The sequence below is a fragment of the Acomys russatus genome, chromosome 1 (genome assembly GCF_903995435.1).
Source record: "Acomys russatus chromosome 1, mAcoRus1.1, whole genome shotgun sequence".
NCBI lineage: Eukaryota > Metazoa > Chordata > Mammalia > Rodentia > Muridae > Acomys > Acomys russatus.
Genome location: NC_067137.1, coordinates 82,260,198 through 82,285,704, shown reverse-complemented (window position 1 = coordinate 82,285,704; position 25,507 = coordinate 82,260,198). Strand labels below are relative to the sequence as shown.

At 44.0% G+C, this 25,507-nt stretch overlaps 1 protein-coding gene and 1 pseudogene across 1 annotated transcript in view; one reads left to right on the top strand and one right to left on the bottom strand.

The window, feature by feature from the left end:
• The window catches only part of Rtn1 (reticulon 1), a 213,529-nt gene that overhangs the window by 85,580 nt on the left and 102,442 nt on the right, over positions 1–25,507 (top strand). The window lies entirely within an intron of this gene.
• LOC127195353 (G protein-coupled receptor kinase 5-like) lies at positions 6,352–8,006 on the bottom strand (annotated as a pseudogene).

The following is a 25,507-nucleotide window of genomic DNA, read 5'->3' as shown; positions in this document are numbered from 1 at the left end:
TGAAGCCATGCTCCCTCCCTACCGCTTGCTCCCACAGCACTTTCTCCATCCTGTGTCTTCACTCAGTTCCTTCCACAACAGCTGCTACCCGTGTGGTGCAAATGCCTGGGGGGTGTGGGCTGACTGCCTTAGCCACCTTGGAGTCCTGCAAGTGTTTGCCAAGACGGATTCTCAGTGATCACATAGTGAATATAAGCAGTTTGTCCCCTGAACCAGCTGAGAGGCACTTGTGCCCAGGTTGAATGCTATCAGGGCGTGCATAGACTTTCACATAATAAGTGGACAAGAAATTACCCTTTTATCTTTATTCTGTTTATTCTGTTTCCCCGTCAATGCTAAGCAGAGGCTTCCAAGCAGATCTTACAAGAATGTGTGTCAGCATTCAAACTCTCCATTTGGCCATAGCCTTATTGGAGGATCATGCAATGGTCAAGGAGTGCTTCTTTGAGAATTCCAGCAGGTTTTTTTTTTCTTTTTTACATCAATGCTGTATTTCTGGGGGCCAAACAACTCATCGCTGAGGCTAGCATCCGTAAACAATGTATTTCATTTTTAAGGAGGCTTGGCAGTGAGTTCTTCATATTCATTTTCCTGTTGCACAGCCAGTGCTTTCAGCCTCAGGAATGCTTGCTGTGCATCACCCCTGACTTCATCCAGACAGCGCCGCCAAAGGCATCTTTCAATGTGGATCTGCTAATTGTTCCGAGGAAACACTCTAGAAGAGATTACAGTGTGGAGTGGGCAGGGCCTAACATTAAAAGACTTTCTGGCTAGCACTGTTTTCATTTAATGCCCACTGGTACCCAAGAGAGGACTTCCCCACTTTTACTAATGAACGTGTAGGGGAAAATCAAACCATATATGAATGGAAGAAAAAAAGGAAGAAAAATGGAAAGAAAAGGATATGACTGCGCCTAGATAAGGTGGAGGAGAAAGTCTGTTGCAGATAAAAGGGAAGGCATAGGCAGAGGCAGACACATCCGGGAGAGTCTAGAGTGGACATAACCCAGAGCCACGTGAGGAGAGGGGGGAGGGAAAGGGAGAAGAGAGAGGGAGGAACCAGGTGCTACAGCCAGGAGGCTATAGGTACAAAAAGGGGTAGTAACCAAAATGTCTGGATTATATAGGGAAGAGCTCTGGGGGAAGGACAGCCCAGCCCCTGGGCTGGAGAGGTCAGGGTAGAGAGCAGGTATGCCTGCTGTGCTCTGTAACAGGTAGGGACTGAGGGATGCTGGGAGAACCTGGAGGCCAGGTCTGCTTTGATATGGTTTGATACATTAAATGGGCTCTTCGGCCATTTGTCATGGATTTGAAACTTAACAATATAACATAATGTAGTTGTACACACAAGAGTCGGGAGCAATTGTTTTAAGATCCAACCTTTCTGAGATTCTTCTGTAGCTACTGATAAGGTGATTAACTCATTGCCATGTGCCCACAAACTCCCAGTTTTAAAAATCCTACCTTCTGGAAATCCCTTCATCCTGTGCAATACCTCATTCAAGCCACTTCCTAGTTCACATAGTTGACTCAGAGTGTAAATAAATTACTGCCTGTATGGTATTAGCAGAATGCTTGACACATAGGAAAATCAAATACATCTAGTAACAGTCATCCTACCATTGGCTAATATAACTTTTAAGAGTGTTTGTTCACATGCATGTTCATGTGTATGTGTGTGCATATGCGGACATGCATGCAGAGGCCAGAGGACAATTTAGGTGTCATCTTCAGGAACACCGTCTCTTCTTTGAAACAGGGTCTCTCCATGGGTTTGGAGCTCACCCACTAGGCTAGAGTGGGTGGCCAGCAGTCTTCAGGGATCTTGTCCCCACTCTTTCAGCCAGGGATTACACACACACACACACACACACACACACCACCCAGCTTTGAGTTCTGGTGTGGTGACTTTGAGTGAGATTGTCTCCCACAGGCTCCTTCACTTGATCTGGAGTTGGGGGGCGTTTAGAAGGTGTGGCTTGTTGGAGGAAACATGTCACTAAACAAGAACCCTGGGAGCATAAAGCCCCACAGCATTTCCAGTTTGCGCCCTCCATTTCATGGTGGTGGCTGTGCTGTGAGCTCTCAGCCTTGCCTGCCACCCGCTGCTGTGATGGCTCCTTAGCCCACTGGAAGTGTAAGCCCAAATACACGTTTTCTTCTGTATGCTGCCTTGGTTGTCCTGTTTTACCGCAGCAACAGGACAGTCAGTAACATGCCTGGAACCAGTCGGAGGTCATGGTGCTTGCAAAGCACACACTTTAAGGACTGAGCCGTCCCTCTAGTCCATGTCTTTTTTTTTTTTTTAAACAACAGGCACGTAGAATTAAATAAAAGTAACAGAGCCACAGTTTTCTCAAGACTCTCCTAGTGACCCCACAGCTAAGATCCTTTCCTTTTGTCCCTAAGTCAGTGATGGTGGCAGAGGGTGGCGGTGGGGTGATGGGTGCTGAGGTAGAGAGCAAAGGGCCATAGGCTAAGCCCTCTCAACCCATTCATAGCTCTGGGGGAGCAAGAAACAATACCCAAAGCTATGACCCATCCAACAGGTGACATTTCTGTGTCACTCTTGGTCACTGAGTCCAAAGGAGGGCCAGATAAAGGATCTAAATCCCAATTTCAGTCACTAGATTATTACCATATTTTTGGAAAAAAAATATTCTAGAATACATGATTTCAACTAGGCCCCATCCTTATATGCAGGGAAGACACTTTTCAACTGTTTACTGAATCGTACTTCTGTCAACACAGTCATTCGATTGAATGTGTTGCGTTGGTGTTGAGTGCTAAGCCCTGTGAAGTCAAGTATTTCCTAGTACAATGTCACTATGACACAGACAGCTAATTGCTCGGTAGAGGTTGTCACTAGTTGATTAGCTGGTGCTCGCAGCCCTTCACAATTGTATATAGAGAGGTGAAGTATTCCAGAAATGGGATATTCCAGTGTTGTATGCAGCTGTCTATGTTGCATCACAGCCCACAGCAAGGGTCAGAACAAACCCATCAAAACAACACTGAGAAGAAAGCAATTGATTACCACAGGGAAACTGAAAAGTTGCGTTGACCCACCTATCTGTAGCTCCGGCTGGGTTTTTGTCTTGGAGAAAGGGCCAATATGGAGCCTTGTCTGGCTGGGAACATGCTATGGAGACCAGGCTAGCCTTAAACTCACAGAGATAGCCTGTCTCCTCCCTACCCCCAGGCCAGGACTGAAACTAAAGACATACACCCCCACACCCAGGCCCTATGCCTCGTCTTAAATGTCACCTTTTTGGAGAAGAAATGGCTTTAAAAGAAAATTTTTCTTCTAGGTTGATTTCTTTTATTTTGTGTGTATGAGTGTTTTGTCTTCATATATGTGTGTGTGTCATGTGTCATGTGTGCCTGGTGCCTATGAAGGTCACAAGAAGGTGTCAGATCTCTTGGTTGTGAGCCACCATGTGAACACTGGGACCCAAACCCTGGTCCTCTGCAGGAGCAAGAAGTGCTCACTGTCTCCAAGGCAGCACAGAGGTTCTTATGGGAAGTAATCCTCCCTCCTTGCTGATAACCTCCCATCCTTTCTCTTATCTCTTGGCTTGCTTCATTCAGAGCGCTTATTATCATTGTCTCTATTTGTATTTGTCCTTGTATTCCTCAGGATATTGGCTAAACAAGTTAGTACCTTTTTCATTTATCGGTCCAGAGGCAGAGGAGGGGTGTGTGTGTGTGTGTGTGTGTGTGTGTGTGTGTGTGTGTGTGTGTGTGTGTAAGTCTATCGTATGAGTCTCCCAGGGATCCCTATTCTTCCTGATTGGTTACTTATTACCTGAGGTATTTCCTCTAGCTGTGCTGTCAAAGCTACTTCCACGGGACCATCCCCCCGGTCTAGCAACTGGACTCTAGCCCATGGGAAACACAGTCACTTTCTTCTTTAATGATCCCATTCAAAGGTGACACACACTGCTTCTCTTCACATCTGTCATATCTACAGATTGGGGACAGTTGACATGCTCCAGTTTTATTTGTGTTGCTGTGATAAAACTCCTTGCCCCCCCACCCCCAATCTCAGAGGAGAGAGGAAGTTATTTCATCTTATAATTGCAGGTCAAGGTCCACCATTGTGAGGAAGTCCAGGGAGGAACTTCAAATGTTAGTCACGTCATATCCACAATCAAAAGCAGAGAGAAATGAGTGAATTCACGCTTGCTTGCTTGCTTGCTTGCTTGCTTGCGCTTAGCTCAGTGTCTCACTCGATTACAGTTGAGGACCCCTGCTTAGGGAATGGTGTTGGTCCTTTCCAGATCAATTAACTTACGACTGTCCCCCACAGGAAAACCCAATCCAGACAATCCTTCACTGAGACTCTCCTCCCAGCTGAATCCAGGTTGTGTCACTTTGACAATGAAAGAGATATGCTTTCCGTATTCTGGAAATCCCTTCACCCTGTGCAATACCGCACTCAAGTCACTTTCTAGTTCACACAGTTGTCTCAGAGTGTAAATAAATTACTGCTATTAGCAGAATGCTTGACACATAGGAAAATCAAATAAATCTGATAACAGTCACCCACTTATTGGCTAATTTAACTTTGAGCCACAGGCTCAAAGTTCTTTGTGTGGACAAGGTGGAGGGAGTGCTGTTGTAACGGGGAACAGGCGGGCTGGGTGAGAGGGCAGTTGGGGGTTTTGCTATGGCTGTTTGGTTATGCCTGTATTTGCTTAATGGGTTTATATATTATTCACCTCATTCACAGTTACAACCCTAGAAACTTGGATATAAGGTCCAGACATCCAGGACTTGATGCCTCTTGACATACTTCTGCATGAATAGAGTTAAAAACGTATACTGAGAACTGTGGAGTCAGGAGTAAGTTCATGCTGGTCACAGAATTTGGTATTTCTGTTCTTTCACTGGTTGGCATGCTCAGACTCCAAGTACACACGTAGTACAGAGGTACCTGCCGCACGCACCGGGAAAGATCTGCCCTCCACTTCCTCATCCAGCAAGGAAATAGCCTTAAGTAAGACACAAATCTATGAAACAATAGTGAAATGGTCATTTTGCCATCCAGAGGAGAAACTCAAGTCATTTTCTGTAAAGGTCTGCATCATTTTAAGCCCCATGTCACCCTGGGGTTTGGCAAACAATGACCAACAGTAACAGACAATCAGATAGCTCTGTTTTCTTTCCAAAATATAGGGACATTGACTTTACCAACTTGCAGGTCAATGAAAACTTGCATAATGAATACTACATGTGAGCTCAGGGTAAAAATGACAACTAGAAAAAAAAAAGATACACATTGACTCAGGCCTGTTTTCACCCTTTCAGAAAAAAGAAAAGTTGATTCTGTTGTCTTTCCAGTTTCTCTTTTCAGGAAGCTTTTGTTTGGAAAATCAGTCTGTGTTGATAAACAGGTAAAATTTGTGCTAATTGTTAACAGAATTTGAAAAACTACTAAAATGGAATTGGCTTCTGTGTCTAGTCCAATCTGTTTACTTAAGCCTTTGACCAGGACAAAGGGCTATTGTTAGGAGTCATGAACAGAGGAGTTCCAATGTCAGACACAGGAGATAGTGGTCCCCTGAGGTTTTAAAAGAAAAAGCTCATGAGACTGCCATGCTCGGATTTTATCACTGACATAATAATATGTCAATCACTGATTCCTTTCCAGGACCTATTTGGTTTTGGTTTTCTGCTTACATTTTGTAGGATTTCACAGGACAAAGAACAACAGTATTTTTTGTACGTTTTTATTCATTCGTGGTTTCACCTGCGCCATTGTAATAATTCACAAGCTAGCTTGTTTATAACTTTTTTTTTAAGGTAAAACATTTTCAACATTTAATAAAAACATTTTCTCATTTGAGGCTCTGGAAGTCTAGAATCACATATTTTTGTAAACCATGCCCCCCCCCCCAATCTAAAATGTCTTAAAACATATCACTTCAAGTGGCTGCACACAGAAAATATACACTCTCAAAGTCTGACTTTCATTTAAATACAAATATACAAAATGTAAATGGAGATGATAGAGAAATTTACAAAACTCTCCTTTAAAAATAATGAGGACAAATTCCGTTCTAGTGAGGACGCTGTTAAAATCCGTGCAAGCGGTCATATCCCATTGGGTTTCTGTTGCAAGGTTTAACAAGGACAATTCTAGTCCACCCCAGCTTGGGGCCACCTTGGAAAACAGACCTGAGTGGAAATTTCTTTGAGAAACTTGGAGGCTTGTTGTTGGGGTGAAGAGTGTCCTATCCCGGTTCCCAGGGGAGCTCTCCGGGCCACCCAGCCACAGTGGAAGCTCCATTGGTTACAAGTTCTGCTTCCAAGTGAGAAGGGTCTGAGCTGGTCACACTTCTGACTTCAAAGCCAGAGCTGAAACGAGCTCTGTCCAGTGGACTTTGAATTGATGTGGTTTGAATTTATGCGGTGGTTACAACTGGTCTTAGGAGTGGGCAAACTCTTCGAGTTGCTCCGATGCTGAAGCCTGAAGAGTCTGTGGAACGGCCCCTTCTGTGGTGGTTCTGGAGGCTGACTTCTGCTCAGGTCCGGTGAGAGGGTTACCGTTGGGTCCAAACACATTCAGCTCCCTAAAGCGTTCTGTTTCTATCGTCTCATTTTGCGGTGGGACGGGCACGGAGCCTGTGGAGAACTTGGAGTAGAAGCCATCATCTGTATGGTCCAAACTGATACCTTTCACAGTGGAGAACCGCTATATGTCCCCCCACATCCTTGCAGTATACATCCTGGGTATCTGGAACGAAGGGAGGGCCCAACATCCCAGCCTCCGGGCGCTTAACGTTCATGTTGACCTCTTGACCTCGGCAGCCCCCTCCTTCCGGCAGCCCAGGCTCTGCTTCAGGTCTTTTAGTGAGCAGCCTGTTGCAGATGGACCTGGCCTCTTCAGAGAACTTGGGGGAGTAGACCTCCTCAGTCCCCAGCACCGGGCGACCCACCTCTTCCCGCTTCACCTTATCCTTGAGGCCTCGAAATGGTGACTGGCCCTCGATTGTCTCATAAGTGAGGCATCCCAGGCCGCAGGAGTCAAGACTCAGGCCGTATCTCTGGTTGTCCAGGACTTCTGGGGCCATCTGGAGCCATGTAGCTAACAGTGGCTACCCGGCCGTGGATGAGGTCTCCCTCGGGGATCTTTACAGCCAGTCCCAGGTCTGAGCTCCTGATGTGGACATAATCGTCCAGCGATGTCTTTAGGTCTCGGATCCCTATAGACAGTGTTCTCACGGTGTAAGTTTTCCAGGCCACAGATGGTCTCAGCTGCATAAAACAAGCCTCGCTCCTCCTCAAAGCCATGGTTCCCCATGTGGTAGATGTGAAACTTCACATCATGGTGGTCATGCCCATTCAGGATGGTCAGAACCAGGCACAGTGCCTCTCTGGTCTCATAGGCAAAGGCCAGATTGACCACAAACCTGGCTGTTGACCTTCTCAAGAATCTGCTTTTCCTTGAGTGCCATGGACTCTCCTTTCCTCTTTTCAATCCTCTTCTCCTCCTCTAAGTGTTTGCAAGCATACATTTTCCCAGTGGCCCGAACCCGGCAGGCACAGACCTCTCCAAAGCCGCCTTTGCCCAGCACCTGATACTGCCAGAAAGTGTTTTTTGGCCACTGGTTGTCTTTCTAACCATCTCCACTGCAGAATACATGATATCCAGGTGTTCCTGAAAGGGGTCTCCCTTCACATAGTCATGGACAGACTGAACACAAGTAGGCAAGAATTCTTTGCAGGGCCCCTGCAGGAGCTTCGTCTCTGTCTGGGAGACCAAGTCCTGGCAACTTGGGCAGTGAAGGCAGGGGACTTTGGAGTGAGGTACTTGGTCACTATTTCCTTCCCTTTCCCTCCAAGATTTTCATCTAGAGTACTTCATATTCTGCCACTAAATCCAGGAACTGAATGTAGCACTGCAGTCCAGACCTGGTTTCACAGAACTGTCGAAAAAGAAGTCTCCCGATTGGTTGCTTGTCACATAGACTGTGGTAATTTCTGTACATTCTTTCCATCTGGGCCCGTTCTCTGCAGCCATGCCAATCCTCTGAGTAAATTCCTCAGAAGAGAAGGTTTGTGGGTTTTCTGCTCAAAGTTGAGCTGAAAACAACTGACATTCATATGGTCCCCTGAATGTGTCTGGGAGTTCACCCATGAGATACAGAAACCCCGCACCCCCAATACTGAGCTCAAGCCGGACATGGTGACACATAACTGTAATGTCACCATTCCAGGAGCAGAGGCAGAGGGATGGAGAGTTGCAGGCTAACCTCCTGAGGTATGTGAAGGAATTCTGTCTCAAAACCCAAAGCAACACCAAGAAAAAAGAGCACAGCTCTTTCACACATTTCTAAGCAGACTCTCCCTCTGTAAGGGGACTGCTGCCTCTTTCTCCAGCCTGACAGTCCTCCCCCTTGAGTCTAGCTCCAGTCTCTATGGAAAAGCAAGTCCTGGTGGGCAGTCAGAGCTCCTTCATTGTATCTACTTGAACTGCTGTTTTCCTCAGTCCCTGCCTTGTTGAATCCTACTTTTTTTTTCCTTAAAATGCAAGTTTACACAAAAGGAAGGCATTTTACCAAGCCATACAGAGTAAGAGAGTAGAAAGTTATGTCTTTTCTGAATGTCATACAGCACACTCCAAAGAGGCTCACTGTATTATTATTTATCACAGTAAAATGACTAGTGTCGACATTACGAATGTCCGATGTCAGTAGAGACACTTAAATGAATTGTAGACCATCCTTGTCATGGGGTAGTGACTTCTGAATGTGTAAAGTAGATCTCTATATTCTTAAATGGGACGATGACTCTGGTTATCAGAGGGCACATAAAGTAAAATTTAGACACAGTGATCCCGTTCCTATAGAGAGAGAGAAAAAAATAAATAAATAAGATGAGGAATGAAGGTGGAGATGGGAACGTCAGTTTTTAACTTACATATTTCCATTGAAAAGTTCAGTGATGAGGAGCTGGGGAGATTACTCTGTGGATAAAGCGACTGCCATGCAAGTACAAGGGCCTGAATTAGAATCCTCAGAGCACACGTAAATCCAGGTACAGCAGCATGTGCCTGCCATCCGGTATTCCCAGGGGAGGCAGACACAGGAGAATGAACCCCTGAACACTAACGAGCCAGCTAGCTCAGCTGCACATAGTGGCTAACAACAAAGAGATCCCGTCTCAGCCAAGGTAGGAAGTGAGGACGCCATCCAAGGTTGAACACTGACCTCTACAAAGACACGGTGGCACAGGATGTGCAAAAGAGAAATCATATATCATGTAAAAACATTTAAAGCCCACAAATTTATTTGACATGACCCCTCCCCAATCCTTAGTCCTCCCATTAAGGTGACTTAGTTTTGGACTAGTCATTTGCCTTGCCTTTGGATCCTAAAAGAGTCATGGGGCCCCTGATCTGTATTACCTCTCTAATGGTAGCCATGTTACTGGCCTCTGCCTTTGGCCACAGTTCCTGTCACTTCCCAGAATCACCTATGGAAGTGGGATTCTGCCCTGCATGCCACTTATTGTCTGTCTTTGCTATTGGTTCTGCTTCTCAAATGGCGGTTACAGTGTCCCTCTACCATCTAGAAATCATCTCTTGTGAGATCCACCACAAATCCCACACTCATCCCAACAGCAGCCTCTATCCCAGGCCCGAACATCACACTGTATTTTTATTGACTGGCAAATAGCTTACACTAGTAGGCAGTATTTTAATTACTACTTTAAAATGTGTAGCTGGTTGTGATAGAAATTTTGTATCACTGTGAGAAAGGATGCCTGTTTTGGAGGCGTGCTTGTTAACCCACTGCCCTAGCATTCCTGAGGTTAAAAGAAAGTAGAAGGGTCTGCTGAGCGCTGAGAGCCACTTGGATCCATAGTCCTAAACTCTGGCCCATCAATGACTGAGTTATTGTCTTGTCATAAACTCACAGTTTACCTTGGCCAGTACCAGATAGCTCAGAGGAGTAAAATGAATGGAGCTGTTGGTAGAGGATATGAATCTTCTTCATCACGCTCCTTGCTTAGTGTAGGCTAGACCCCATTGTCTAATACATGTATTAGAATAAATTACATGCTCATATACTATGTGATGCATGTTTATAGTGCTATAGCTTAAAGATTATATATAGTTTTATTTATATAAATTAATTTATAACTTACATGGCTATATACTTATGTAATATATTATTTATATATATTTACAGAATAAATTTGTTTATAATCTAATGAATTATACATATATTGTATACCTTCTTTTTAAAGAGCTGTGATGTAAGCCATAGCCTTGCACATGTTAGGTAAGTACTTGGCCACTAAACTACATTTCCTCCTAACTCTAGTTTTATTTTGAGTGTGTATGAGGGGTGTGTGTGTGTGTGTGTGTGTGTGTGTGTGTGTGTGTGTGTTCCTGAGAGAAAAAGGCTTGCCTCTGAAACAAGTGCTGTGTATCCTGAATTCAAGGTTTATGCAAATTTGTCCCAAGATGTCATTCACCCATTGCTATCTTTATAACGTGCATACCAACACGAGGTTCTCTTTAAAACCAGGAATGCTCAAAGCCCCAAATTAATATTTCAAGCATCTCATGACTAGCAAGGCATGTGAATTAGAGTCTGAAAACTGTAGGAAGAAAGTATTTGCTGTACCAGGGTAGAGTGGTGGAGCTGATGATAATTGTGGTTAAAAATAAAGCAGTCTTTTTGCAGAGGTGCCTCAAAAAGGTGTTCAGCCCGTTAGCTTTTGGAATCCACTTTAATGTACTCTCAGGCAAACATAAATCCTGCAATATACTTTCTTGTTAGAATGACAACAGTTTTCCTAAGCAATGGACATTGATTGGCACAGACAGATTCCTTTTACTGTCATCATTAGCTGGAATGCAATTCCAAATTCAGGGCCATTTAGCTTTGTGTAAGAAGCCTGCCACTGACGACCTGGTCCACACTCCTTCACAGTGATTCTGACTGACCTCATCATTGGGGCCAAAGGCCCAGAATCTCGAGTCTACGCTCATAAAGCAAGTTCCCAAACAGCGCCAAGCTCCAGTTACTTCATAAATGGATGGGGCTGACTTTTTCAAAATGCTGTCTTCAGGCATGGTGGCACAGCCTGTTATCTTTGCAGATTAGGGATGGAATGGGATAATCCTTTTAACTTTCTCATTTAGCACATAGCAAACACAGGGTTACTGCTATCTTCCCTTACACGTGAGCAACCTGGGCTTTCCTGAGGGCAATTTGATAGGCACCAATCTCTAAACAAATCTGTCACCTGTGAAGTTTCAAGCACAGGTTGCCACAACCCAAAGCATATAACACTTTACTTCTCACCATGGTGTGCTGCATCAAAGGACATGCCCTGCCTTTGGGTTTTTAATTTAAATAGAATTACATCACTTTTCTCTTGTAGTAAAAAGTTTGGCTCTTAATATCTACTATTAATCCATATAATTATTGCAGGTCTTATTGTTTAACCCACTATATTATCAGTAAAAGACACAGACACCTGTTAGCCCTTTAATAAGTGGTTTTTTTTTTTAACTTTTATTGAATGTCTATGTTTTACACCTCATGCACCAAAATCCCTCTCCTCCCCCCAGTAAAATAAAACAAACAGACAAACAAAAAAATCTTGTCACAGAAGCTGTAGTGTATCACACAGTATAGTCTTTTGTCCACATATGTTTACTTTCAAATGTTCATTGCTATGAGTCATGGGTCTGGTTGGAGGCCTACAGTATTGTTACCAGATCCTCACTGGGACTGCTGTCCTATATCGCGCTGTTGCTGTGTGTCAAGGAGATTCTTAATCTTTGAATCTGCTGGTCTGGCCCCTTCATGTGTTCCAGCAGGTCATACATGGGGTAGATGTTGGGATAAGGTCCACTCAGAGCCCTGAATCAGGGCCCATTCCCTTGTCCTCAGGGCAGGGCACGCTCTCTCACTCCTGTGTCATCATAGCAGGGCCAGCTCACCTGCTTCCGTGTCCTCACGGGGCAGAGCCTTTAATAAGTTTATACACTGAAACTGGGCAGAAACTAACCGCCTACCTATCTTACTATCCCCCAGACCCACAACCCATGCCATTTGCCTTGCACATGCTTTCCATCTGGGACCCTTCTCTCCAGCCATGCCAATCCTCAAAGCAGGCTCCTCTGGGCATGTACTTCTCCCCCATGTGAACCCACAGTAGCTTTTTCTCCCTCCTCCTCTCCTGTCTTCCCCCTTTCTTCTTCTCTCCCTCGTGATCCTCTGTCCTCCAAGCCGATGAGCTCACTTCTGCCGTGCCCAGATATGTAGACAACTTTATTTAGCCAATCAGGGATAATTTGGGAAGCAAGGTTATCCAGCATCACTTGGTATATGTGAGGGTTTGCTCCTAGAACAGTGAGAATCTCAGGGGCCAAGCAATTAACCCCTGACGACATGGTGGCTCTAGATTAGCCACCACACTTTGCCTCTTCCCTTTCCTTCTTTCAGCCTCCCCCAGCTACCCTCCTTCTAAGCCTTCCCATGCCCCCCATCCACTTTCAAGTTGATAGCATCCTTTTAAAATTATCATCATTGTGTGTTGGAGGGAGGTGCATGCACAAATCTATATAAACACAACTCATTGATTCTGTTTCTGTTACTGTTGTTTGTGTGCCCATAGATTCACTCTGCATTGGACAGCCAATGAGAAGAAGGCTCATCACTTGGAGAGAGGCTGACTCTCCTCCCAGCAGGCATTAGCTGCCTGTGAATGTTTTTGTCTAGGGGTGGGACCCTATGAAATCCCCTCTTTCGCATTAACATGCCCGTTGCTGTTACCGTGGTTCTGGGCCTGTCTATGCAGTTGTTCCTAGGAGAAACTGTTTCACAGACAACTTCCCGGTATTCTGGCTCTTGCCATCTTTCTGCCCTCTCCTCTGCCGTGTTCCCTGAGCCATAGATGCAGGAGCTGTGATGGAGAGTTTGTGTTGGGGCTAGCCTCCGCATCACCTACTGATCTCTGTATCCAGTTGTGCTTTACTGGCATGGTCTCTATTTCCTGTGTAGAGCGGCTTCTTTGGTGAGGGGGCGGGGGGAGTGGCTACCCTTATGTGTAGTGTAAGGATAAGATTTAGAATGCCACAAGCAGTTACGCTGGTATACAAAGTGACTGCAGATGCTTTTCTAAGATCCATGACCTCACTAGCCCTGGGAGCCTGTCTAGGTTCCCAGTACCAGGTGTGGTTTCCCTCCTGTTGAGTGAACCTTAAGTCCATTTGGATGCTGTTCATTGCCCTTGTTTTTGTTCCAAAAGGGGATAGATAGGGGTTTTGGTTTTTTTTGTTTTTGTTTTTGTTTTCATAGCAAAGATAACTTAGTACTTTTTCTACACTGAAAACGCAGAGAGCAGGATGCATCTATGATAACTGGGCAGATTTGAAGGCAGTAGATTGCTTGTATAAGTCTGAGCACATAGGCCTGCTGGACCACATACTGTGAGGGGGAGGATTTATGCTGTGTGAGTTGTGCTGCATCAGTGAAGCTTTTGAAAACTGGTGCAAGGTCTATGGGGAGTGTTAGGGAATTTTTCTTAAGATCTAAATATTATTGACTTCCACCACGACCTCCAAAATGATGATCTCCCGCAGAGGGCCATGGGAGATGTTTGTAGATAGCCAGCAAAAAAAAAAAAAAAAAAAGCAAACAAATAGAACACCTAAAATAAACAAATGCCCTGTCCCTCAAGCCTTCCAGGACTCCTCTTTACCTTGTCTCAGCTCTGTGCAGCCTTCTGCTTGGCGCAGTCTTGCTGAGAACTCTGAGACATGGACTCCTAGGCTGAGGTTTTGCCTCAGACAAATTTTTTTTTTTTTTTTTTTTTTTTTTTTTTTTTGGCTAAATTGAAAACTCCTCATGCAAAGCAAACCCAGGAGATTCACAGGAATAAAAACAAATCTTTCGAGTCAGTTTTTATTAAACATGAATTTTACAATCCCCAGAGCTAAACCTATTATTCTGGCAGACAAGCTTTAAATAAAGCCATGCACTGTGGAGGAAAAGAATAGGTCCTTATCCTTAAACTCCCAAGAATGATGTGGACCTTGGCTTAGACTCTCAGGCAGACATGGTTAAAAAAAAAAAGAAAAAGCTCACTTGTCCCATAGGCAAAGCTGGTAGAGAATGGGCATGCCTGGCGATCTCGGTGCCCACTTTTCTGGTTAAACCACGAGGTGCTTAATTCTGCGAGAATGTTGTCTAGATGATACAGAGGCTCCCGGCTTTCCTGGCAGCTGCATCCTTCACATCTGCAGCACACCATCCTTGCTCCCAGCCTCTGGATAGCACCTAGGAGAGATGAGTGGAGTGCTCAGGCCTGGTGCCTCTGCTTGACTCCGGAGAAGGCCACAGCTGGAGACCGAGTCTGGGAAACTATGTGTGTGGGTTCACCCCAAAATCACACATCCTGACCCCCTATCTGTGTTTTAACTTCTCTGCCTGCTGCCCCTGCTGTGTGTTAGCTTAAGCCCCTTAATGGTTCCATTCTTCCTGCTATCTTTGGTCGCTTGCTTTTGTAACTCGGGGGAAAAAAGGTAAGACAGATGCTTCTCTGCCGCACTCCTACTTTTGTTCTCAGGAAACATTTTGGTATCAGCAGTCTCTCGCTAGCACTCCCTCCATCTCTGGTTCAGAGCAGTGCGATGGGTCTGTACTGAGTATGTGATAAACTATCGTCATAAGCCACAGGTCCCACATCCCAGCTCCCGTCAGTACAGTGTACTCTGCCCACAATGGAGAAAGCTCACCGCCGAACGCTCACATTCCTTTCCTGTACAATGTCTTAGTAATTTCCAAGTTTTCATGTTCAGTACAGTCATCTGTATGTGGGTACAGGACCCATACTCCTGTCATTACTAGGCCAGGGAGTCATGTAGAACAGGGTGACTTTGTCATCGGGGGACTTCGGCATCTAAGGCAGATCCCAGAGAGCAACGGAGTGGGGGGGGGGGGTATCTACAGTCAGGCCACCTATTGGAGTGAGCTTCCTCCCTGTGAGCCAGCTGGAGTCAGCATGGAGCTGGGGGTTTGGGACCTAAGAAGCTTTGGCATAGGGAGGGGAGCACAACCATTGTCAGGAAATCACCTTTGTCTTCCCACTGCTCTGCAGCCAGAGAATTAAAAAAAACTAGAATAAGATAAAATCAAATACCAACCCTTTACGCTTGCCTGGGTAGTGACACACATATGCTTCTATAACCAAAGCTCACATTAGGTGTGTGTGTGTATGTGTGTGTGTGTGTGTGTGTTCGCGCATGTGATTTGATGGCAGTTGTTTCAGTTTGTTTTCATTCTCTGACTAAAGGTCGTGGCTCCTTCCATGTTTGTTTTAAGCACTTTCCTGAAATTGACTTATAAAATGAAAATTTGGAAATGTCATTTCAAATGCACAGGATTTTCTCTGCGCTGCTGGCCTGCCTGTGGTCTGCCGGGCCCTCTGCAGGTTCCTACACTGATTCCTGAGGCTGATAGGAATCTGCGTAAACTAGGCTTCCAAGTTCTGCAAAAGAGCTGCTGAGCTGAGATGTTTGGGGGGCTCCCTGGACACTCTGGAAAAGTTCAGCCTTTAAGGGAAATTACCTAGAATTTGGGGGTCGGGAGCAAAGACAAAGGAACCATTAGGGGGCAAGCAAATTTGTAATTATAATACAAAACCCCCAAAGAACAAAGGAAAATTCAACATAGGGAACAGTGGGTTACAGAGAGAGATACAGGTGGTTCACAGAGGTGGCCCTTCCCACAGGGCCACATGGCAGTCACTAATTATTGTGACATCTTGCATCTCAGATTTACCGCCCCTCCCACGGTGCCCCATTGGTGTGTGATGCCCTCAGACAATGTGTTCACCCCCACCGGGTCCACTGAGGCGCTCACACACTAATCTCTCCTAGAAGCTCCCCCATAATATATGGATCTATGTATGTGTGTGCACATGTAATAGTGATGTACACATATACAGTAGGCTAGATAAGAAAAAGCACTTTCATCGCCTGCATTTCTGTTTAACGGGGTAGCGAGACAGGCTCCTACCTGGGCAGCGGCTTGAGATGGATAGCTCCCGGGCCCACGGGTACCAGCTCTGCAGGAAGTGCTGACAAGAATTAATTGGCTTTCCTGAGCCTCAAGGCTCAGTGCTACTGCTCGTTTGCAACAATCCCCGCAGGATTCTGCTGTCTCATAATTTACTGTCCAGAGAGCTTTCTGTTTGCAGGAGTCCCCTCTAATAGACACTGTGTAATGAACATAAAATTTCAGATTCAAGAATCTTGAGACATTGTCAGTGCATTTCACTCGAAAGGAAAACACAGCTACCTCCAAAGTATTTGGGTCTCTCGGTGTTCTTATGATTCTAACCCTGGCCCCTTCTAAAATGTGTGTGGGGGGCACGGGTGATTCAAGGAATAAACTATGTGCTTTACACACGTTTGGGCAATATTTCTAAATGACAATTCTAAATGCTATAATCCAGAGTGTTGAAAAAAAAATGCTTGAAATATGAAAAAACAGAAAGATAAAAAAAATCTGCCAACCATCATTCTAAAAATAGAATTTAATTTTGGGAGATGTCTAGAAAACTTTTTAATTTGAAATGTACAGGAGAAATTGATTTTTTGTATTAGATAAAATGGATTTATATTAATATTTGCTTTAATGCAACCTAGAAATGCTTTGTTAGGCTTCTTGGGGGGGGGTGTGGCTGAGGCATTTGCAAACAAAATTTACCTTTGTGATTCTCCTTCCTCCTTTTCTTCTCGCCCACATCACAATTTCAAGGTTAAGTACACCAAATTCTGCTAAATATGTTATATTCATGTCACTATGCACTAGAATTGTGTGTTTTAAAATTTAACCCCATTTTTAAAGAAATTATCCTGATGAAAGAATAAATCAAATGTACATTTTACATAGAAAATATCATTACAATCTATTCATTTCTTTTACCAAACAGTTTACTTTTTTATTTATAATTTTACTTTTTATTGAAAATAGATTTTTTTTCATACATTCATTCCTCCCAGGGTTTCCCCTTCCCCAACTCCTCCCAGATCCTCCCCACCTTTCCACCCACCCAAATCCACACCCTTTCCTTCTCTTTCTCTCTCATAAGAAAACAGACAATTAAAATAAACAAAAAGAAGAGCCCATGAAAAAGCAGGAGAAACACATACAGACACAGAGACACACTCATCTGCACATAGAGAGATTCCATTAAAATCACAAAATTGGGAACTATAATATATAAGCAAAAGCCTTGTAAGGGAAAAAAAAATTCCCCTACAAAACCTCAGACAGCCCCCACTCCCAAATACCATTGAATTTGTTCTGTGTTGTCCATCTCTTACTGGGCATGGGGCCTGCCCCATGTGGTTTTGTATACCCAGAGACTCCATTGGAGAAACCTACTTTCCCTTTGTGGGCAGTTGTCAATTGGAGATAGCTTTGTGGTCAAGAATGGAGACGTGTGTTCACTCTTTCCATCTGGCTGAGACCTCTGCAGGCCCTGCACATGCTGCGACAGTCTCTGAGTTCATATGTGCATCCTTTCTGCTGTGTCTACTTGGTCTGCTTGTTTCCTTGGTGTCTTCAATCTATGCTGGCTCTTACTATCTTTCAGTCTCCTCTTCCACAGAGTTCCCTGAGCACTGAGGGATGGGATTTGATGAAGACATCCAAATTAGGACTGGGTATTCCCAGGTCTCCCATGCTCTGCCCTATTGTCTAGCTGTAGGTCTCTGTATTTGTTTCCCTCTTCTACTTATCCACTGATGGCTGAGCAAGGAACTGATCCATGAGCGTAACAGAATGTTGTTAGGACTCATTTTTATTGCTGAATTGCTTTAGCAGAACAGTAGTACCTGGTTTTCCCCTAGGTCCATGGCCTATCAGGTCTCAGGATCTTGGCCATCTGAGTAGTGTCAGGCATGGGCTCCATCTGTAGAGTGGGCCTTAAATCTCACATGATAGTGGTTGATTACTTTCACGTGTTCCACTATTGTACCAGCTTATCTTGCAGGCAGGATTCCACTGTAGACAGGAGGCCTTGTAGCTGGGCTGGTGTTTGCCTTTCTTCTCTTGTAGTGCGCAGAGTGCCCTCCAGAGCTGTGAGCACTAGTCAGTGGGGGGAAGCTCTAGGTAGGCACCAGCTCAACTTCTCTATGTGCAATGGGTTGTGTAAGTGTTACCATCAGAAATGGGGCCTTACTATTGTGGAGAGCACCCAATAGGCTTGACAACAGCCTCAGTTGTTTGGGAGGTTTCCTTGGGGCACCTTTGGCAAAAAAAAAAACTCAATTAAATGTAACCCGCTTCTGGCACTGGAGGTCTCATTTGGTGGCGGGAGATAGACTAGTTGGGGCTTCATCTTTTCTGTTATTTAGCAATTTCATTTAGATCAACATAAAATATGTCCATATAAGAAGCTTTTACTGTATTAGTTTTCCATACAACCCCTCAAATTGCTATTAGCTTTATCTGTCCCCCTCATTCTCCCTCTCTTACTCCCCTCTTTGCTCCATCCCTCATGTAACCCTCCCAATCTGATCCGCACTCTGTCTCTGCAGAATTATTTCGTCCTCCTCAGGAGACCCTTCCCTCCCCATGAGGCCCTTGCTCTATACCTCACTTCCGTGATTGGATGGCTCGTACCCTGCTTATCAAAAACTTCAAAGTTAATGTTCACATAGAACATGCATACTTTGTGTTCTGAGGTCATGGTTAATTTACTCAGGTTAGCTTTTTTTTTTTTTTTTTTTTTTTCCGAGCATCACAAATTTACCTGCAAATTTCATGTTTTCTTAAACAGTTGAGTAATTCTTCATTGTGTAAATGTACCACATGTTCTGCATCTGTTTACCTGTTGGCAGGCATTTTTTAAACTGTTTTTTAAAGCCAGCATGGAGTTAACTCACTGCTCCCTCCCTTTTTTCCCTCCACCCTCCTTCAGACCTGCCCCCTTCCCCATCTACTCTTAAATTGATAACCTCTTTACATACCTGTGTACACGTGCAGATGCATGCGCACGCGCGCGTGCACACACACACACACACAGAGGGAGGGAGGGAGGGAGGGAGGGAGGGAGAGAGAAATTCACTCTGCTGGGTGTGTTTTTATTGTTGATGTGTTAGCTGGGCAGTGGGGGCTCATGCCTTTAATTCCAGCACATGGAAGATCTCTGAGTTTGAGGCCAGCCTCATCTACAAAGCAAGTCCAAGACAGCCAAGGCTTCACAGAGAAACCTGTCTCGAAGAACCAAAATAAACAAATCAATAGCTGTTGTTGGTGTGTTTCTGGTCTCATTCCTCAGATAGACTAATTAACTCTCCTTCTCTCAGTAGTTGTTCGTTGTCTCTTGTTCTTTATCTAATGGTGGTACTCCATGTGACTTCATCCCTTCCATGTTAGCATGGCCATTGATGCTGCCGTTACTCTAGCCTTGTTCATGCAGCCATTTCTAGGAGAGACTGTTTCACAACGGGTTCCTTATATTCTGGTTCTTGCAATCTTTCTACCCTCTCTTTCTCAATGTTACCTTAAGCATAGGTACAGGAGCTGTGACATAGATATATCATAATCTTCATCTCTGGGTTGTATTCAGTTGTGGTTTTCTGTGGTGGCCAACATTTGCTGTGAAGAGAAATTATTTTGATGGGCAGCGGGCCGTCATTCATTGTTGGTGGGATGCAAATTGGTGTAGCCCCTTTGGAAATAGTGTGGAGAGCCCGCAAAAAACTAAAAGTATATTTCCTTGACATATGCCCAATAGACTTGACATCTTTTAGCAATGCTCATTGTCACCCTATTCACAACAGGTAGGAATGGGAAACAACCTGAATGCCATTCAACAGATGAGTAGAAAACATGGTACATATATACAACGGAATTCTGTTCAGTGATAAAGAAAACTGAAATCATGAATTTTTCAGGTAAATGGACAGATCTAGAAAAAGATCATATTGAGTGAGAAAACCCTTACCCAGAGAGACAAATGCTTAATTCATGTTCTCTGTCACCTGCACTTCCTAGTTCCAAGTCCCCAGATGTGCATGTCTAACATGGAATAAGCACAGAAACCAGGAAAGTGTAAATGGGCCATAAGCATGGGGGAACAGGGTTTGTGTAAGGAGAGAAGATAGAGGTGACATGAAGTGGGGGACAGAATAATGAGGAAAAGGTCTAAGTGGGAAGAAAGGAGAGAGACCAAGGAAAAGAAGGGACAAGAGGTAAACAAAACCAAGACTGTTTAATGAGCCCCTGAGGATATGCATATTAGGTAAATATATAACTTCATATTTACCTAAAATGATAAGGTTAAGCCACTTGGACTGACAATGCTCCCCACAAGAACCACAGAATAACAGAATTCCCAATACCAGACATGGGAAACCCACTTTCCACAGACTGTTCACAGTTGACTAAGTGAGTCCCCTAAACAACAGACATTATGGCTGTAGGCCTCGATTGCCTCTCAGGGGTTGAGGGTGAGCCCTGTTTCTGAAAACACTGTATATTTAGCTCAGGACACAGGGCTTAGATGATTTGATCTGGGTCTGACCTGAAAGCCTCTTTCCTGTGGTCCAGCCTCTGTAGTTCCAGAAAATATTATGCAAGCTGCTAAGACAGGGAACCAATTAAACAGTCCTGCCCAGCTGCAACACCTGTGAGCTAGGACAATGGCCATCATGGTGAGATTTGAATAACTGTGCACTAAGTAGTGTTCACATGTCAATGGTGACCAATAGCTGTCCAGTTAGAGTAAAAACCCTTTATTGGAGAGAAATCATGCCTGGTACTAGAAACCTAGCCAGTTTTCCAGGGCTAGTAAGGTCATAGACTTAGAAAGGAATCAGCTACCACCACTTTGCTAATACAGCCTGATGCCTTATTACATTCTAAAATACTCTTTAAGTGGCATGTATTCAGGGGACTGTGCTGCCATCATACGTATTTTAAAGAGATGTATTTGTGCGGTGTGTGAAAACGTGATATACCCCTTTATCGCCCCCTTTACACAGTAAGACAGAGGACAGTAGCCCACATTGATGCAAATCTAAACAGCAGTAAAGAGAGGGAAAGCAAAAGCTATGAGCGCACAAATTATATCCATAAAGAAACTGGGCAAAAGGCAAGATATAGACATCATATCACTTTGTTGGTAAATGTGTGCGCCTAGCTTTTTAATGGGGGTCATCTGAAATAGTGGCTATCACTGTATGTACAGGTACTCAAATTACGGAAATATCAAGAAATTTACTCTTTTTCAGTGGCAAGTATATAGAAAGGACTTCTCTTCAATTATGAGGGAGCTTCAAGATTTTCATGTACTAGCCAACCCAGATAATGAACATTCAGAGTCAAACTGAACAACAACAACAACAAAAGATAAACCCAAATAAAATCAGAATTCTTGTTAGTTACTTTTCTGTTGCTGTGATAAAACATCATGGCCAGGGCAACTTATAGAAAAAAAAAAGTGTTTATTTGGGCTTCTGATTACAGAGGCTTAGAACCCGTGATACGTATAGTAAAGGCATGGTGGCAGAACAGAAAAGTGACAAACTCACATCTAGAACTCCAAATAGGAAGTAGAGACAGTGAATTCAAATGACTAGAGTTTAAACTCTCAGTTCCAGCCCCAGTGACTCATTTTCTACAAGGCCACACCTCTTGAGCCCCTCAAAACAGTGCTGCAAACTGGGGAGCGATGCAAATACATTGTTATATACACAGCTTCTACATAAAAGTGACTTTCTTATCGAGCCTACTAAATATGTATATATTACTGTTATGTGTGCATACACATACATATGCACACATTTATTACACGTTATGATAGATTAGTTTGTGTGGGTGTCAGTAGCCTAGGTGAGGAAGACCCACCACATAGATCACTCTACTGTTTAAGACTGGGGCTGACTCAGTGGTTAGCAGCCTGCTTGTTGCTCCTCTTGGGGATCTGGGTCTGATCCTCAGCACCCACATGGCGACTCACAACCATCTATAACTCTAGATCTTACATGCTTTTCTAGCCTTTATGGGCACAACATGCCTGTTGTGCACAGACATACAGACAGTCAAAACACCCATACACATAAAATAAGATAAAAATAAGGGCTGGAGAGGCAGCTCAGTGGCTAAGAGCACCGGCTGCTCTTTTAGAGGATCTGGATTGAATTCCCAACACTGGCAGCTTGAAACTACATGTAATTTGAGTTCTAGGGGCTCTAACACCCTCACACAGACATGTGTGCAAGCCAAACACCAAAGTACATAATTTTTTAAAAATCACTGAAAAATAAAAACAAAGCAATCAAACACCCTAGACTAGGAAAGCCATCTCAATCAAATTACCACACACTCTTGAGGCAACTGGGTCTACTTTTAGCTTCTAAAAATTTCTCCACACCCACTTTCCATAGAAGCTTTCCTGTTTGCAATCTCACAACAGTAAGTGAGAGGTCCCTTCCCCACCCCCATCCTCATCGGAACCTGTGCTGGGCTGTTTTTGCTGTCTTACATCGTGATTGGGGTAAGAAGAAATCCTGCAGTAGTTTTGATTTCCATCTCCCTACCGTACCTCTTTTTGGCTATGCCTAAAGGACTTGGTAGTCTACTCCGCTGGGACTTCCTCAGTCAAGTTCATTGCTGCTCTGTTCACAGTAGCTACAACATGGGAACTGCTGAACTGTCCTTCAACTGATGGGCAGGTAATGAAAATGCACCAAACACGTGGAATTGTTTTCTGGCAAATGAATAGATTGAGAAAGTAACACATTGGTGTCAAAGGGCAAACACTGCATGTTCTCTCTTATTTGGGATTCTTAGGTGAGACTCTTGAGGTGTGGAGCGTAGGCTCTGGAGTGATGGCAGAAACAAGGAAAGTGAAAAGGGATCATGGGGTTGGGGGAGCTCCAGAGACGTACTAGTAGGACACAGGTACTACCAAGGATCACGGGAAAACAGTGAGGAAGACTGAACTGGAAAGGGGCCAGTGGGATAATACAGAGGGAGAATCCCCAAATAGTAAAGGCTGTTGCTTTAGTTGCTTCTGCAAACTTGAAAGGTTAGACTCTAAGGTTGAGGACAGCATACGCTATTGACACAGGGCTGGAGGAATCAAGCTGGGACTGACCTGAAAGCCTTCTCCCTGAGGATTAGCCATGTAAGCTGCACAGGGAACAAGAACTCTCACTTGTTCTCCCCAGCTGTAAAGCTTTCAAACCACAACAGTGACTGGAACGGAAAGATATCCCCAGAGGGGCAATAGTGCTATTTATATCATGGGGGAGGGGTGGGTAGCCAATAGCTGTCTAATTCGACTTGAGGCTGGCTCAGTAGAAGGGAGTTCATGTCTGGTACTGTAAACCCAGCCAATTACTCCTGGATGGAGAGGTCACAAGCCCTAGAGGAGACCTTGCTATTGCCACTTTCTTAAACTAGTATATGTCCTAAATGCATTCTAAATAGTTATCCTTATACCTACAGATAAATGCAGTGCTCACCCTGAACCAAAGAAGCAGATGGAAACCATTACAGAAAGCCACAGGCAGTCAAACTGCAGAGCAGAGCTGGCCCTGGATGTCCAGCCACAGTTGACGTATCTACTACACACAACCCCTACAAGTGAGGTTCAGGAAATATCATGGAAGAGGCGACAGGAAGAGTGTAAGAGGCAGAAGATGCAGATATCTGCCATGAGACAGTGTCTCATATATATATATATATATCAGAGGCAAGCTGCACCCCCAATCTTAGCAGCCTGGTTCCCTAAGCAGGGCCTACACCATGACAAGGCCAGTTGACATGCCAATAGAGATGGGTAAATCTCATAAAGCCCCACCCCCAAAAAAGCAATTAATGGCTATTGAGAGAATCCATTTCTCCAGGGATAACCCATGATAGGTTATCCCAAGCAGTTGTCCCTAAACATGTACATATGAATAACACTATGTGGACTCAGCAAGATATACATCCATCCATCCATGTACATATATATATATATATTGTTTATCTGTGTTACATAATATATTATATAGCATACTATTTATTATATAACACACATATATGTGTGATAGTAATTTAAGAAGAGGCCATGAATGTGAGAAGGAGTGGGAGGATACAGAGGAGTAGGGAGGGAATGGGGAGAGGTTGAAGTGATGTAAATACAGTTCTCATGTGTGCAATTCTTAAAAACTAGAAAATGAAAAAAAAAAAAACAACCCTCATACATATGAACATAATTTATAACAATAATTTTGGAATTGATGTGAAGTTGAAATACGTGGTGTAACAAATTGTAACGTGCATGCTGACAATTTGAAATAATAGAAACAGTCACAAAACTCAACACGAGAAAAAGTCTACTACAGGGATAGATTATAGGCCATTCCACAAGCACTGCGCTTTTCAGCAGATTTACTTTGTGACCTTTAACAGTATTTTGGCATCCTACATCACAATGAATTGCTATGGCTGGTTCTTTTCTTCGGGAGGGGCATGGCTCTCCTCACAGATGTTTACATTTATTTTCTTTGGGGTAGATCGATTCTGCTGAGACTCACATGTAGTCTTTCCTGGGTGATTTCCTAGTCATGAAAAAAAAAAAAAAAAGCATTAGCAGGTATCGATGCACTCAACCCTTCTGTATATGATGAAAATGCCCAGGCCTCTTCCTCAGCCACTTAACTCTCAGCCCTCAAGTAGAACCATTTGTTCTTTGGGAATCTTGGTTTAAGGAACTGGTTCAGGGCTTTAGCATTTGGCTTTTTAAATCCTTAGGATTCTAGATGAGTTTGGGGTTTTTTTGTTTGTTTGTTTTCTTTTTAAATTTTTAGACTTTAGGAGTTTTGCTCTTTGAAAATGTTAAACCGTTGGGTTGTTGGAATTTGGATCTATAAACTTCATATTGCTACGAGCACTGGGTCCTCACAATGGCTGTTCCTCTTCCTGTTTCCCTCACTGGTAGCGTTTGCAGTGGGACAAAGGTTCTTCTGGTTAAGATTAAGAGCCTTTGAGTAATTTCAAGCTGCCTGGGCCAGAATTTTCAGGGTAGAGAGTGTTCTCCATTGCTGGTTCTACTTTTATGTGCTCTCAAATACCGCCAATGTGATCTGGACTCAGTCATGCATCGGGGAAGCTCCTATTCTCTGCCGCATCACCTTTGGGACAATGACATTGATTCTGTTTTATGGGAAAGTATGAAGTAAGGACATTGTGTCAGGGTAGGGTGACAGTCATTTAGTACAAAAGTCACAAGAAGTCAGAGTGGCTCTCTGTGGCTGTCCCATTCAACTCTTCACAAAGTAGAGATTCGTCTCTTTGTCAGACTATCTACTGGGATCACACTTGCCCCATTGCTAGATAACTCACATGCGTTCACCGTTTTCCAAGTGCAAGGCTAAAATCACTCTTTGTAACTTGTTTTCATTTGCTCTACTTTGTTCTTAGTAGCTTCATTCCATGGTCTATCCATTCATTTTTATTCATTT